The sequence below is a fragment of the Canis aureus genome, chromosome 2 (assembly GCF_053574225.1).
Source record: "Canis aureus isolate CA01 chromosome 2, VMU_Caureus_v.1.0, whole genome shotgun sequence".
NCBI lineage: Eukaryota > Metazoa > Chordata > Mammalia > Carnivora > Canidae > Canis > Canis aureus.
Window position 1 is genome coordinate 67,050,146 of NC_135612.1, and position 16,649 is coordinate 67,066,794.

Consider the following 16,649-nt stretch of genomic DNA (forward strand, 5'->3'; position numbering starts at 1 on the left):
TGTAGGGTAGAAGTGGCAAGTTCAAATGTCTATGTTGACAGATCCCTGTGATCTTACATTGAAAAAAGTTAAGAAGACCACCATACTTCCATACTAGCACCAGTAGGGAATCAGCAAGCTTTTTTTTTTTTTTTTTAGGCTTTTTATTTTAAGTATTTTATGTTGACTTTGATGCCCTGAGATTATCAAGTATGCAATATTCATGTATGATAAAATACAATTATGGAAAATTCAACTGAAATGGACAAATAAAGGTAAACATGACAAAGAGATGTGGTGCAAACTGCTAACAAGTAGCAAATATAGGCATACCCACATCTCCTTTTTTATTAAAAAGAAATGCACTGTCAATAAGCAGAGTCAATGGCATCTGTTTGCATCACTTTGGGTACTCTGGCTGGAAACAGGCAAAATTGATTCTTTCTAATTTAATAGAAGTATTTTAGGACCTCAGAGTCAAAGGAAGATTTGACTATTCAAGCTTCATGCAATATGCGAACCAAGGACCCTCAGAGCATTCTTCATTTGTTCATTCCACAAATATTGTTGAGCACCTGTTTTGCCTGGAATTGCTCTCCATGCTGAAAGCATAGTGGAGATGGAGTCTAGATGTGATTGCAAAAGCTAATGAGCACATGTTCCAGACACAGATGCTAAATGTTCAAATTCCAGTGCCTGCCTTCCTTGTAAGGTTCTGCTCAAGTTTCAATTCCCATAAGAGTCTGAGTAACCTAGCTTGGATCAGGTGCCCACCTCCTTGGTCAATGTTGGAGGATGTTTTCTGAGGAAACTTGATGAACAGCTGCACCATGAAAATAGCCACAAACGATGAAAAAAAAAAAAAGAAAAAAGAAAAGAATGGTGCTTTCATAAGAAGGGGAAAAGGATGCCAAGAAGGAAAAAGAAAAATTGTCTCATCTTCTGCCTTACAGGATAGAATGAGATCATGAATATGAAGACATCGGCACAGAACGTGGCAAAAAGTAACTGTATGATGGATAAATAAATAACAACAAGAAAAGTAATTTTAAAAATCCATCTTCTATGTGACTAGACATCAGAGTATGGTAAGTAATTATGCAGGGTTTTTTTTAATACAAACATACACTCAATATGTCAGAAGTAAGATACCAGGTTTAAATTATTTATGAAATTTGGTAGAGCATTAATATAAGTATTTAATGAGGAAGTGTTAGTCCTGATTTTCCCTGTGCTTGGCAGACTTCAATTTGGTTGCAAATTTAATTAAACACATGCTATAATCCAAATCCTTGGAGCAACACACATATTTTAAGAGAGATCTCAGAATACAATATCCTACCAAAGAAATAATAGATTATAAACAGATCTGAAAACTATAACATATGTCAATGTTTAAAAGGATGGGGCATCTGACCTAACTCAGCATTATGCACATCAAATTGTATACAACTCTAGTCGGGACAGAGTCCTTCTCCAGAAAAGGAAAGAAAGTTTCTGGTGAATATCTTGTGGCTTCTAGAAGAGAAGTTTTTGAGTCCAGGACAGGACAATGACTCAGCATGGCTAGTTTTGCCTTTAGCTAAAGCATCAACTGTGCTATGTCTTTCACAAAACAGCCCCAATGTACCTTGTCTTTAGAATGGCAGGAAGAAAAAATCTTGCCTAGTGTCTCCATTGTTTTCCAAGAAATTAAGAGTGAATTTTCTTCAAAGCTGGAGAGAAAGAAGAGAAAATCCAAAGGACAAATGTGGGCAAAACACATACTTAAGTCTCTCCATGTGGCTGGGGGTTCCTCACAGTATGGAGGAACTAGGTCCAAGATCAAGGATACCAAGAGACAACTGGGTGGAGATGACATTGCATTTTACGATCTAGTATTGCAATACTATGCCTGGGGTGTTACTGCCCTCACATTCTGTCTGTTAGAATGGAATTACTCAGACCAGCCCATACTCAAGGAGAGTGTAATCAGATCCCATACCTCAATGAGAGAAATGTCAAAGACTTTTCAGATCTGTTTTTAAAACCAACACAGACATGTTTACACTCCTCTCCATGAAAATGACCTTCATCTTCTCCTGTGACATCTCCTTCCTCCAAGTTTTATTTGGTATTACAACAGGTTCAAGCTCCAGATCCAGGATCCAATCACCAAATTCTATAAAGTGGAAATAACACTTTCTCCAACTATATCATAAAGGATCATGTTAAGTGTACACACACATATGCACAATCTATACACAAACCTAAAATCATGATGCCTTTTTCAAAAACACTGACTGTTAATTATACATAAAACACCTCCATTCATGAAATTTTATGTCCCCTCCCAGGTAGTTAATTTTATGGAAATGTACAATCCTTGTCCTTCTGCTTGCACCCCTCCCCTGCCACCTCTACATACACACACTACACTGCTAGCACTTGGGAATACTTGACAAATACTTTCACCAAGAAATTACATTAAGGAGTTAAATTAACATTAAACATTGCATGACACATGCATCAAACAAGTGTTGTTTTTAGATGCTGAGATTTTCTGGGCAACCTCCAAGCGCTAAAGTGTTTAACCTCAACCATTGATTCCTTGTTCTCAGATGGCATTTAAGACATTGAGCTATGTCTCCTCTTGAATTCACCCCCCCCCCCCCAGCATTTCTGGAAGGTTGTATTTTGCTGACTTTGGACATTAGCCAGGAAAATGTCTCCTATAAGATGAAGATGACTGGTTATTTCCCCAATACCTATTCTCTCCTTCACTTGAAAAATAAAGATTCTAGCTAGGCACATGGCCATGTAGTGAAAGTTTATTTTTGAATTCCCTTGAAGCTTGGTGTAGCCATGTGACTATATTCTGGTCAATAGTATATGAGTAGAAGTGCCAACTTATTAGTTCTGGGTCAGATCCTTAACATATAGTAAGCATGTAATTCCTTTCTCTTCTCTACCTCCTGGTTTCTGGAATATGGATGTTATAGTGGGAGCCATAATAGCCATCTTAAACCACAAGGTAGAAGCAACATGCTTGAGGATGGCAAAGGAATAAGAAAGTCCATACCAGATTGACTTGCTATGGTTGCCTGCTTATACTCAGATACTTAAGAGAGGAAGAGCTTTTATCTGGCTTGATTGTGTGATAGGACAAAAAAAAAAAAGTTAAATAACAGACCCTCTCAGATCCAGGCCCACCATAATCTCTCAGATATGCCAAGCATTGGCCCTAACTCCACTCCTTCACAATCTCTTCTTTTCCAAGAAGTCATGGGCCATCCAGTGGCTGCAGCCTGCTCATAATAGGCAAATGTCTGCAGAGATTTGCCACCAAATCTCTCAGACAAAGTTTAATAGCCCACTTCATCCACTAACCCTTTGCTTCTAGTCTTTTCACATCTAATAGATCTTCCAAAGTCCTGTTGACAAGAATAAGAGTGCAAATACTTAAAACTGGAAAGTTCCAGGCAACAAACAATCAGAATGAGCTATCCATAAGCGACCACACCAACTACTGTCCTAAGCAGCGGCCCAGCCATCTGGTGCCTGCCTGCTAATTCCTGCAGGTGATCTTTCTTGCCTCCTAGCTTGCTCAGTCCTACAGTGCCCATCCCTCTCCACAGCAGAACACAGTAGTGGAGACTTGCTATAAACAAACAAAAAAGACATTACAATTAGAAGATGGAAGCCATCCTTAATTAAAAGTCAAAAAGCGTGTGACCTTAAAATGGATAACAAGCCAGAATATCCACTCTGGGTATTCATTTATACCTATGGAATCCCCAGATGCATTTTAGCATGTGTGTGCTTTCAGACTTGCTACAGACCACTAACTATAGCTCCTGCACTCTTGGTTTTAAATTGTGACTAGCACATTAAGAAACAACATATCGTGGACACAAGCAATCCTGCAATTAGCAAAATATTTCAACACTCAAGTGGGAATACAGTGTTTGCACAAATGCAGCACCTTGTATGCCAAGCAGTTACAAAACAAAGAGACCAGTAGCAGAAGGAATGTATATCTCAGCCTCAATGACATGAGAGCTGTTTTGAGTACCTCAGTGCAACACAATTAAATATTTACTGAGTGGTTATTCTGCACCAGGTGCTGACTCTACCAGGTGTTGGGAGGCAAAGGTTATGAAGACAAGGTCCCAACTCTGAAATGAACAAATTGATAAACAAAAAACCTGGAAGTGTCTTTAAGTACCATAATAGGAAATGTCTAGAAATGTGTAATGAGAACACAAGTGAAGTAGCAATCATCTCTGACTGGCATCAGGCTGCCTGGAAGTGTGCAGAAAGGTCACACTGGAATCAGATCATGAGGATGATGTGATCCTCACCAGGCAGACAAAGAAGGGAGAGTACGCCAGTAGTAAAAGCAGCAGAGGCAAAGGCTATGCAGGCAGGAAGAGGCACAGCATCCAGGGTGGCTCTCTAGCAGGCAATGAGGCTGCAAGGTATCATTTTCAAATGCTGCTGTCAGTTAGAATCACTGAGAATCTTATGGGAACTACCATGCCAGCACCAGCCAAGAATATTAAATCAAAATTTTTAGAATGGATCTGGGCAACAGGACTTTGTAAAAACTCCCCATGGGATGCTAATTGTAAACCAAGGTTAACAACCACTGCCCTGGTGCAGACCGAGTAGGTCTCCAGATGTCATCCTGAAGAACTCTGTTGCACTCTAGGTTATGGGATCCTAGGCAGTCCTGTCCAGCTCTTGCAGATTTTTTATGACAAATACCTGTGTGAAATTGTGTACTATCATACTGCTGGGGAGAAGGGGCAGAAGATAAGTAGCTATTCATCTCTTAGAAGAAATACAGGAATCTCAGTTATAGGCAGAGCCAGATTCCCCTAGAGGGGGTAGATGCTCCATCCCAATCCTGTGAAAACTAGTTCCATCCTGCCTCAGTCTAAATGAACCGGAAGTCATTCTCAGGAGAAGATCCTAGAAATTAAAATATCTAAGACATGTGACTCAACCAAGAGAAATACCATTTCTACAGGAACATAGCTATCATTTCACTCAGCAGGCATTTATGGAATGCCTGTAGGGGCCGAATCCTAGAGATGCAAGAATGAGATATTTACATCTCCAAGCAAGTTTCTATGATTTGAGAAGTAATAGATGGAAGGGTATTAGCATGCAGACCAGCTTGCATCCAAGGAGATGAGAAGCAGTGTGCCTCCCCAAACTTCCCCAACTCCCATAGTCGGCAGTTCTCACCAGCATACCTCACTGTTGTGCTCTGTGTGTTGGAAACATCTATGAGATATTTCTTTTTCTCTGCTGAACTACAGCTTTTCAAAAACAGAAGAATACCCTAAATAATGTAACAGCAGTTCGCATGCACATACTTTTTTAGATACTCCTAGGACACTGCTGTCACTTGGCATATTCAACACATGGCATCAACAGCTTGGAGGAGGTGTTTTAAATACACCAGGCTCCCTTGCAGATGTTTTGAAAACTGCTGGATTCCAAAATTTAAAAGAAGCAGAATTTTCTTTTATATTTTATATTTCATGGAACTCAAAAATCTCTAGTCTTCAAGACTGAAGGCCTGTAGAGTTCAGAGATATTACTTCACTGATCTGGCCAATTTCTACCAAGCACCTACCATGTGCCATCAGTAATGCAGGCACTTAGGAAAGAAATCAATGAGCAAACATATTTGCAAAATTCCTGCCTCTGTAGAACTTACATTCTTGCAGACTCTGACAGAATGTCAACTTCGGAAAGTTATGAACTGAGTGCAAATCACTTATCTGCTGTGACACTCTGAGTACCTGACCAACCCCATATGAGCCTGTTTCATCATTTTGAAATGGAGCTAATAATACCAACCTCCTGAGATTATTGTGAAAATAAATTGCACAACCATAGCAAAGCATCTAGAACAATCTTGGCTAACAGAGGCTCCTAGAGGCCTATTAGATCCCCTTTCCCTTCTACTGTTTATGTCTAGGACCTCATGCTCTCTCAGATAGAAAACCAAAGAAGAGAAGGCATTATTAAGTACTGGATTAATTAGAGACACAAGATACTAAACAAACTCAGAAATAAACTATAAGCCTGATGTTGTGACCAGGGTAACTGCTGCTTCATCTTTCCTCATACAAACTTCACCAAGGCAGTGTGAGGTAGAGAGAAATACCACGGGCCATGGTCAAGAGACTAGATTCTAATTCAAGTTCCTCCAACAACAGCTGTGTGTCTTTGGGCAACTCACTTTCCCTCTCTAAGTCTCCATTCCCTGACCTGCACAATGAAGGGCTATCCTGTATCAGTGTTCTCAGCCTCCACAGCAGAATCCCCTGGGGAGCTCTTAGCACATATTGATGTCCAGAAAATTAAACCAGGATCCCTAGGGGGATTTTTTTATTTTAACTCTCCTGATGTGAAACCAGGATTGAGAACATCTGGTTTGGGCTCCTCTTTGAGCTCTAACATACTAAGACAGGGCTTGCAAATTTAAGTGCCTTCACAGCCAACCACATGATGTAAGTGAATGAAGCCAGGCAATAGGTGATCTTGGCCAGACCACTCTTTCCATATGGGAGCTAGAGATGGAAAGCTGGACTGGGGGTCCAGGGCTGCCAAATATTTCCTTACTCAAGGGAAGCTGGATATCAGGTATGTGTGCATGCCGCATGCATGTGCTTACAGGCAAAAATCTCGAAAATTTAAGATGGTAACCCAACTGGGATTTTTTTCAGTTGTATAAGCAAAAACAAAAAACAAAAAAATCAAACAAAATCAAAAAGCGTTGTATACAGTGGTAATACTAAGGACACCAGTGGTAGACTCCTGTTCTCTGAGACTTGTGACCAATTCAATTCTTGGAACACAAAAGCCATGATTAAAACCTGGGGTTTAGGGATTCCTTTTCTCCCTTTCTTTGTATTCTGTTAAACATTTTTTTTTATTATTGCTCTCCTTCTAGGAGCCATTTAAGACATTTTTTCCCTATTCACCTCCCATTAAATTTTAATACCACAGATATGCTGTGTATCTGTTTATGTGTTCTATGTGCTTTATATATAAAGAGAATATAATCTCTTACCGCCCCCCCTTCACCATCCCCAGACTTACTTCTACAAATTGCCTCACTGAGAATGCATGCCTTTTATAAAAGAATTGAGGCATCTTGACCTGTCTATTCATCTAGCTCAAGTCTGGTTTTGGGCCTGTGTTCTCTACCATGTCCTCACCCACGTCCACTTCTAGGAGAGACTGAGTGAAGCAGAAGAGCTGTGGTCCAGGTCTGAGTACCCAGGTGATCAGTAAGCAGGTGTGCAGTCTACAGTGAGCCTCTTACCCTCATGATCCCATTCTCAGTGCTGCACTGACTTCAGAATTGTTTTAAGCATTCAGTGAATTTCAAGGCTGGCTGAGACCAGAGGCTGGTGAACACTGTACTGTACTATCCAGATCCTCCATCTGTGAAGACCTTGTCCCTGAGGGTGGACAATTTTCAGCTGTCAGCCCCTCTGGAGATAGCCTCTGGGTACCCATATTCTGTGGTCAGTAAGGGAGTAGAAAGGGCTGGTCATCTCAGCCCAACAGGGAACAACCCTGAAATGCCACACTAGCTAGCTCCAGGGTGTCCCTTGGGTCTGGCCAAAGCTGTCACTGGGCTGGGACATCTGAACCCACTTTCATCCTCTGCCCACTCCTGTCTCATTCTCTCTCTACTGGATTAAGAACCCAAGGACACACTTGCACCAGTATCAGACTACACACAAAGCTCCATTTCAGAATCTACTTCCTAGGGAAGTAGATTAGTAGCTAATTACCACAATAACTACATACATAGCTAGTGCAGTACTTATTGGCATTATTCAAGAATAATTTCTTTCTGAAATTTTAAGCATTTTCACACTAAGTTGACAACTGAATTTGCAGCTGGAATTTCATATCAAGGATGATGTGTCACATGAAAGTAACCACAATGAAGAGCTTCCAGGCCTGATCCAATCAAAGACCTGAACTCAGGAGAGGGCTTTATTTAACATATTTCCCCTCTTTTGTGATCTATCTACCCTTTTTCATTTCTGCTCTGGCAGATCTGCATAATTCCCGCCTAAGGGATTTGTCTCTTCTTTGTCAGATGAGTAAATAAATCCAACTTTGGGTTGGATCAGTCTGGTGATCTTTGTTTCTTACTCTTGACATCACAAATCCCTGGGATGCTCACCCTCCTCATAAACCCATTGCCTAATGGCACTCCTGGGTTCTCCAGGGTCTCTTGTTGGGAAGCTCAGTACACCCTTCCCAATAGCTCATCCCAGATGCTTTATCTTGCCAGAATAATAGTTATTATTTTAAACAAATTATAAAGCTTTCTGGATTCTTTATGTATATTAACTGATTTAATCCTTAAAATCAACTTATGATGTAGCTATCCCTAGGAAACAGGTTAGGAAAAGAGAGATTGATAGCCATGCTATAAGATGCATCTAGTAAGTGGTACAGCTGGCATCTGAACACTTTAGGACTAAAGCCTAAGCTAAGGAACTACTACACTAGAAATCATCTCCACCCTGGTTCTTGTTTCTGAGCAGCTGCTTTCAAGATGGTTCTGTGGATAATATCAAATAAAATCTCACAGGCACACAAATGAATAGGCACAGTTTACAACAGGGGACACAGTAGTGGCAGAGACCTAGATATAGGATCCATGGCAGTAGCCCCAGTCTTCAGGGCATGGTATAGCTCTGTTTTAGGATGAACTGTCCTCTGTGCATTCTGACACTAGGCATCCCTCCTTCCCTTCTCTTTGGTGATTCCAAACTCAATTTGACTTTTTGCCTTAGTTCCTGGTGCTCCTAGACCAGGATTTCTTAACCTCAACTCTGTTGACATTTGGAACCAGTTTATTCTTCATTGTAGGGGCTATCCTGTGCATTGTAGGATGTTAAGCAGCATCCCTGGTCTCTACCTACAGATGGATGCCAATAGTACATGTACTTCCTCCCTCTGTCATCATAATCAGAAACATCTCCGATAATTTCCAAAGATTCCCTAGGAGAGAGAAAATTGTTCCAGGTTGAGAGCCACAGGCTTAGTCTCCTCCCCCCAACTAGGCATTTTCTCCCACTTCTGGAGCAGGTTTGACTTCATGCTGATGACTCAGCACCCCCATCTGGGCAGACACCCCCTGAGTGATTGTTTATCTTGGCATCTTCCTCAGGAGTTTGACCTCTTGACATCCCAGAAACAAACTACGATATTCTTAGCTAAGAGAAATCCTCCTCTGATGGAAAAGTGTGTCTCATGCCCCAGACCAGCCCTACATTTTAACTGGTGCCTCCTATCCAGTACTGGTGTGTTAGAACTCCAACCCATTCTCATAGAAACCCTGGTGAGAGGATGAGACTGAACACATACCTGTAATACTCAGTGTTTCTCCATGCCAAACCCATTACTTTTTATCTTAATTCAAATTTTCATTTTTAAGAAGGCATCAGGCATGTGCCATGTACCCTATTTTATTCCTACTGTGTCTGTCAAGGACTTTTTAAAAAGCCAGCACCAGGGGCCAAATAATAGATTTAACTTTATAAAGGGTCATGTAAATGGCTCATTGACACATCTCCCAGGCCTGGCAAAGCTGGTAGCCAAGCTCCAACAGAGCCTGAAAATGAATGTCCCAGTACTCAGGTTCCAGGGCTGTGAGCCACTGTTCTCCCCCTTGGCAATCAAGCTACTCCCTCAGCCCAGCCCCCTTCTTTCTGCACCAGTACCCTCATCTAAAGGATAAGGATGGACAAGTAACACTTCGGTCTTTGGCTTTTTCAAGGTGTGACTGTTGATAAGACTCTTGGCCTGAATTTCATAATGCAGATCATCCATTCTTCACTTGTTCACCCTCATTATACATCAGTTCTCATGGCCTGCAGAATGGAAAAGGAAAATTTCACTTTATGATCATATTGACCTCAGTTTCATTTTTGCTGTGTGTCCTCAGCAAATTTCTTAACTTCTCGAGACTTGCACTTCTCTTCTATTTGTGGAAATGTTAATAAAAACTGTTTTTTCTGTGTATGCCGTTGAAAAGATAAAGTTACTGTGTGCAAAGTGTCTAGAAGATTCTTACTGACTAAAGGCTGCTGGAGTGCAGGTAATGTTGTTGGTATAAAATAGCAATGAAAATAATGATGTCAATGAATTCCTTTCCCCCTTGGAAAGAGAAGCTACCTAAATTTCCAAATCCTTTCTGACTCTGAGGAAGTAGGTCATCCTAAGAAATAAAACAAACAAAACAAAAAACATACACATTCATTAACTCTCCTTTTTAAGATTAGAGTTCTTTTGAGTCGGTCTTGAGCATCTGGATCCCTGTTCCCTCTTATCTGGGCAGACTGTACAAAACTACAGGAAGTTTCCAAGAAGAAAGTACTCCAAATAGCACTCAGAGATTTAAAACCTAAAAAGCTGCAACAATGATCCTGAAACTGCCTTCCAAAATGTGTGTGTGTGTCTCTTATCATTATCTCCTCATAACACCATTGTTATGAACTTGTCTGAAAACAAGAAATAAAACACTAACTGAGAACCAATTACTATCAGTGCTGGATGGTATACATTTTATAGTACACTATTGAATCCACATGAAAACCATGTAAGGTAAAGATAATTATTAGGCTCATTCCAATGTCCACATTGAAAAACTAAGACTCAGAGCAACAAAGTAAATACCCCCAAGGGGTGTCAAATGTTTATTACAATCTTAGACCCTAATTGAAAATCTAATATTCTTTCCATAATATTGCTTCTCAACCTTGTTTCTCTCAAACCTCTTTCACATCGATTTAACAGAGCTTGAGAGTGGAGAGCCCCGCATGGAGCAATAAGCAGTGAAGGGAATGGTTGTCACATTTTGGATAGAGAATTTGTTGTTAGGTATTGTGACATCTGCCCCAAAATAATTAGGTGTTTTGTTTTTTTTAAAAGACATTGTAGGAACAAAGTTCACAAACGAAAAATGAGGAAAATTAAAGTTCTATTCCCTTATTAGAATATGGCTGAAACTCTTCCCAGATCATTGGCCTTTTTTTTTTTTTTTTTTTTTATGTTTATTTTATTTTATTTTTTTTATTGGTGTTCAATTTACTAACGTAGAGAATAACACCCAGTGCCCGTATCCTTTGCCAACACTTGATTTTTTACTGCATTCCTTTGGTTGTACATCTCTTTCCCTCTTCCTTTTAGAGTCTTAGTTGGCTTTGATTGCAAGTGTCTTATTTTACATGATTAGAAAGTTCTGGCATGGATAGGTTCTAGGTTTTTTCTTTCTCTCCATATCTCAGTCCTCTTGAGGTTATCTGATGAAAGGTCCTTACATACCTACCCCCATCTCTAAACCCACATCTTCCTAGTTTGGCAATGCCAATGGGGAAGGGAGAAAAACTCAACTCCCTAATTCTACGTGTTGTTTTTTTTAAGATTTTATTTATTTATTCATGAGAGACACACACAGAGAGAGAGAGGCAGAGACAAGACAGAGGGAGAAGCAGGCTCCATGCAGGGAGCCCGACGTGGGACTCAATCCCAGGACTCCAGGATCACGCCCTGGGCCAAAGGCAGGCACTCAACCACTGAGCCACCCAGGCATCCCTTAATTCTACATGTTAATTCTAGAAAAGATACTGGCTGATTCTGCTTGGGTTATGCATACACGCATGTAGACAGTAACTCTACCCAGAGGGATAGGCTGTTCTGTCCAGTCAGGGTCACATACCCCCTCTTTAGCTGAGGGTAAGAATAGAATGATTACCATATCCTACCTAACAAGCCCATATGGACTAAGGGAGGGATTCTCCCAAAGGAATCAGAAGAAAGGGGGTTAGAGAGCATGCTGAATACACACAAAAAATACATAACTACCCTGCTCTACTATAATAACAAAGTTGAGTGATGTCTGAGTGGATCAGTGGTTCAGCATCTGCCTTTGGCTCAGGGCATGATCCCAGGGTCCTGGGATCGAGTCCCACATCAGCCTCCCCATAGGGAATCTGCTTCTCCCTGTGCCTATGTCTCTGCTCTCTCTCTCTCTCTCTCTTTTTCATGAATAAATAAATAAAAGCCTTTTTAAAAATAATATAGTAGAACAATTTCAGGATCTTCACACCTTACCTAAGCCCTCTAAAACTCTCAAAGGTGTTGCCACTTGTGAGACACAGAAATGTTTCCTCTATGGTGTAAAGTTGTCCTGGTGACATTCTGGTGATTTTCTGTCCCCTAGCCATCCTTTCTGTCCCTACCAACCACTCTGTTACCTATGAACATTTGGAAGCCAAGGAACATTCCCTTATTCCTGCTGTCTCTGAGCAAATTGCTGCCAGATATTATCTCCTATTGTATCTTCTCTATTCTGTGACCCACTATCAGTCTATCAGATATGAATTTTACAGGATGCTACTGGTTGTTCATGAAGTTTCTTTGGCAGGTTTTCTGAATGGTGTGACACAACAAAGCCTCTTTCTTATGTCCCTATTTCATTTCATGGTTTAAAATAATCACAAAAAGAAAGTAGATCTGAAATTCTTTTCCCAAGACATATTGACTTGATAGTGAATAAATCAGAGAAGCATTGCTGTATCAAGGATTGCTCATTCCTTTAGAGTTGGTTCTGGTGAGATATGCTAGAGAGAGTTATGTCAATATTTGACATGACAGGCAGGATATAGAACTAAAGTGATGTGACCAAAAAAAAAGTCCAGTTATTGTAGAAAGAAAATGAAGGAAAAGTTGGTCCTGTTCTAAGAAGGAAATGATGGTTAATGAAATTGTGCAAAAGAACCATCCATCCCATTGCTATGTACTCAATTCAAGTATTTCAACTCTAGCTTCTTAGGGACTTCAAACCTGCCATTATAAAATATGATGCCCAAGTCACATTAAAGATACCATGAAGTGCAGCTTCAGTTATATCTTTGCACTTAATCTGTTAAACTCAGGTTTTTAAAATAAATGTAAATCCCAGTGAAAGTGAGATTCCTCCATATGTGATTCTAGCTCCAAAGACAGTTCCAGAACTAGTAAAGGAAAACATAGTTCAGTGTTCCATTCTTTGCTTTGGCTACCAGGGCTAAATTACCAGGGGGCTAAATTTTGTCCTAACTTATTAAACTTTGCCTATAGATGCTTTTAAAACCATCATCTCAATCTTCACTACAAACCTAAGTTATGTGTTCTTATTCTGAATATATAGATGCAGAACAGGGACTCAGAGTGATTAAGACCCTATAGTGGCAGAGGCACAACTAGACTCTGGTTTGGTAGACTTCAGTTCTGGTGCTCTCTTCTTGCAACCTCTATTCTGAGCCTTATGCAAGTTGGCCTCTGCCCTAACCTCCTGGATTGGCAGACATACTAGATTGGGCTAACATATTGAGGAATATCAATGAGCTACCACATTGAATCAATATTTTTAGAGCATTTTTAGCATCAATGATATACTGTGTTGTCCAAGTACTAAGCAACTGTTTACTTGTCATAAAGGCTCTGTGCTTCAATTCAGTCTTCCAAACATTTATTGAATTGAGTTAATAGACCTACCTTGTGTTTTTCTGGAATATAGGTTTTATGTCACTAATATTGGAGGCTCAAAGGCAGCTCCAAAATTAGTGTTGAAGGGAGGTCAAAGAAGTGACTCTTTGGACACTGTGCCAGTTGCATGCTCATTACCATATTAATGTTGCCCATGTGAGGCCTTCAGTGGCATCCTTCAATACATGCAAATATGCATTGGAAAAAATGGAAATATATGTAAATGACACAGAAGTTATACTGCCCTATTAACATCACAAATCCCTATTTACAGCCCACTCTTAATTTAAGTGATCTTTCTATTAGAAGAACCACTTATGAAGTTAATCTGGAACGGAATCGCAGCATGTCAATTAAAATGGTGAGACAGTGAGACCACCATCAATTGGTAACTCTTTAGCAGATGTCTTAATTAGGCTTCTCAGTGGCAGGTTGACCGACGACACTCTGTGAAAGTCATTTTCAAGTTTGCACCTGAGGACTCTCTTCTCCAAACTTTTTCTGTTTTTCTTCTTTCTGTTTAAATCTTAGCTATTATGAAGTTTCTCTTTGTGCGTATTTTTCCCAAAGATTTGATTCTTTTTCTCTTTTCTTCTTACTGTAAGAGTATTCAAGAGAGAATATTCCATTCCTAGAGACTGGGGCACCACAAGTCTTAATTTAAGTTTTTTGTTTTATTTTAAATATTCATATGAACTTGGTGTTCTTCTTAAAAATATCCAGGCTTGTTTTAATGTAAAAATTTGTTTAAAATCATACACTATTAAAATTGAAGCCATGTTACTTTGCATCTTTGTATATTCTTGGCTCATGCTACATGAGGAGTGTGAAAGTTAGGGCTGCACATTCCTTAGTTTGGAAAACACAAGTATCATGTAAAGAGAGCTTTGGAACCATCCAGATTTGAGTTTAAAACCTTCCACTGCTACTTATTAAGTGCATAACTTAGGACAACTTTTGTCATTTAGACTGAGCTCATGGGGCTAGGCTATCTCTCTGAACATTTTTATTTTTCCCCAGCTTCATTGAGATGTAATTCATATATAACATTGTATAAATTTAAGGTAAACATATGTATTACAAAATGATTAACACCATTACTCTTTCTTTTTTGTGGTAAGAACATTAAAGACCTACTTCTTAACAACCATCAAGTATTTACCACAGTACTATCAACTATAATCACCATGCTGTACATTAGATTTCCAGAATCTTTTCATCCTATAACTGGAATTTCGTACCTTATTACCAACATCTCCCATTTCCACCACCCTATCGCCTGGCAACCACCATTCTACTCTCTGTATCTATGAGTTCAGGTTTTTCAGACTCCATGTGCAAGTGATATCATACAGTATTTATTTGTGTCTATCTGACTAATAAATTTGGCATAATGCCCTCAAGTTCTGTCCATGTTGTTATAAATGGGAAGATGTCTTTCTTTCTTGTGGCTAAGTAATATTCCATTGTGTATATATAACAATCTTCTTTATTTATTTATCTGTTGATGGACATTTAGGTTGTTACCATATCATGGCTATTGAAAATTGTTACAATGAATATGGGAGTGTAGCTATCTCTTTGAATTCTTGATTTAATTTCCTTTGAATATATACCCAGAAATGAGATTGCTGGATGATGGTAGTTCTATTTTCAACTTCCATACTGTTTTCCATAGTGGCTACACCAATTTACATTCCCACCCACACTGCAAAGGGATTCCCTTTTCTCTACACCCTTGTCAACACTTGCTATCTTTTGTCTTTCTGATGAAAGCCACTCTAACAGGTAGGAAGTAATATCTTATACTGGTTTTGATTTGCATTTCCCTCATCATTAGTCATGTTGAGCATCTTTTCATGTACTAGGTCACTATTTGTATGCCTTCTTTTAAGAAATATTTATTCAAAAAAAAGAAATATTTATTCAGATCTTCTGCCCATTTTGAAAATTGCATCAGTTTTTTGCTATTGAGTTGCATGAGTTTTTAAAATACATTTTGGATATTAACTAACACCTTATCTGGTGGATGATTTTCAAATATTTTCTCCCATTCCATAGGTTAGCTTTTCATTTTGTTGATTATTTCTTTTGCCATACAGACATCTTTAGTTTGATACAATCCCACTGATTTATTTTTTCTTCTGTTGCTTGTGCTTTTGATATCATATCCAAAAACTAGATGCCAACACCAATGTGAAGGAGTTGAGATTTTCCTTATGTTTTCTTCTAGGAGTTTTACCATTTCAAGTCATATTTAAGCCTTTAATCCATTTTGAGTTAATTTTTATAAATAGTATAAGATAGGGGTTGAATTTCATTCTTTTCAACGTGGTTGTCCAGTTTTCCCAGTACCAGTTATTGAAGAGATTATCCTTTTCCTACTGGATATTCTTGACTCCCTTTTCAAAGACTAGTTGACCATACATGCAAGGGTTTATCTCTGGACTCTCAATTCTGTTCCATTAGCCTATGTATGTATTTCTGTGCCAGCGTCCTACTGTTTTGATTACTTTAGGAATCCTGTCACTTCTACTCCCTTCTCATCTCTATCATTTAATTCAGCACCTGATACATAATAGGCACATAGACTTTTAAATTTTATTTATTTTTTATTGTTTTTTTAAATTTAAATTCAATTAGCCAATATATAGAACATCATTAGTTTCAGATGTTGAGTTCAGTAACATGTCAGTTGCATTTAACACCCAGTACTCATCACATTATGTGTCCTCCTTAATGCCTATCACCCAGATACCCCACACCCTACCCATCTCCTCTCCAGTAACCCTCAGTTTCTTTCCCATAGTTAAGTCTCTCATGGTCTGTCTCTCTCTCTCTGACGATTTCCCATTCTGTTTTTCCTTCTCTTCCCTTATGATCCTCTGTGCTGTTTCTTATATTCCTCATATGAGTTAAACCATATGATAATTGTCATTTGCTGATTGATTTCTTTCGCCCAGCTTAATACCCTCCAGTTCTATCCATTTCAGTATAAATGGTAAGATTTCATCCTTTCTGATGGCTGAGTAATATTCCATTGCATAAAAATATCACGTCTTCTTTATCCATTTATCTGTTGATGGGCATCTCAGCTCTTTTTA

The 16,649-nt window shown here is 39.2% G+C and overlaps 1 protein-coding gene and 1 long non-coding RNA gene across 2 annotated transcripts in view; one reads left to right on the top strand and one right to left on the bottom strand.

The window, feature by feature from the left end:
* LOC144301242 (uncharacterized) overlaps positions 1–16,649 on the bottom strand; it is a 417,552-nt gene that overhangs the window by 125,661 nt on the left and 275,242 nt on the right. The gene's annotated exons all lie outside the window — the stretch shown is intronic.
* Positions 1–16,649, top strand: part of LOC144290894 (uncharacterized) — a 44,354-nt gene that overhangs the window by 3,455 nt on the left and 24,250 nt on the right. Inside the window, exon 2 of the long non-coding RNA XR_013358384.1 lies at positions 933–1,067. This is a non-coding gene — a long non-coding RNA (uncharacterized LOC144290894). The remainder of the gene's footprint in view (positions 1–932; positions 1,068–16,649) is intronic.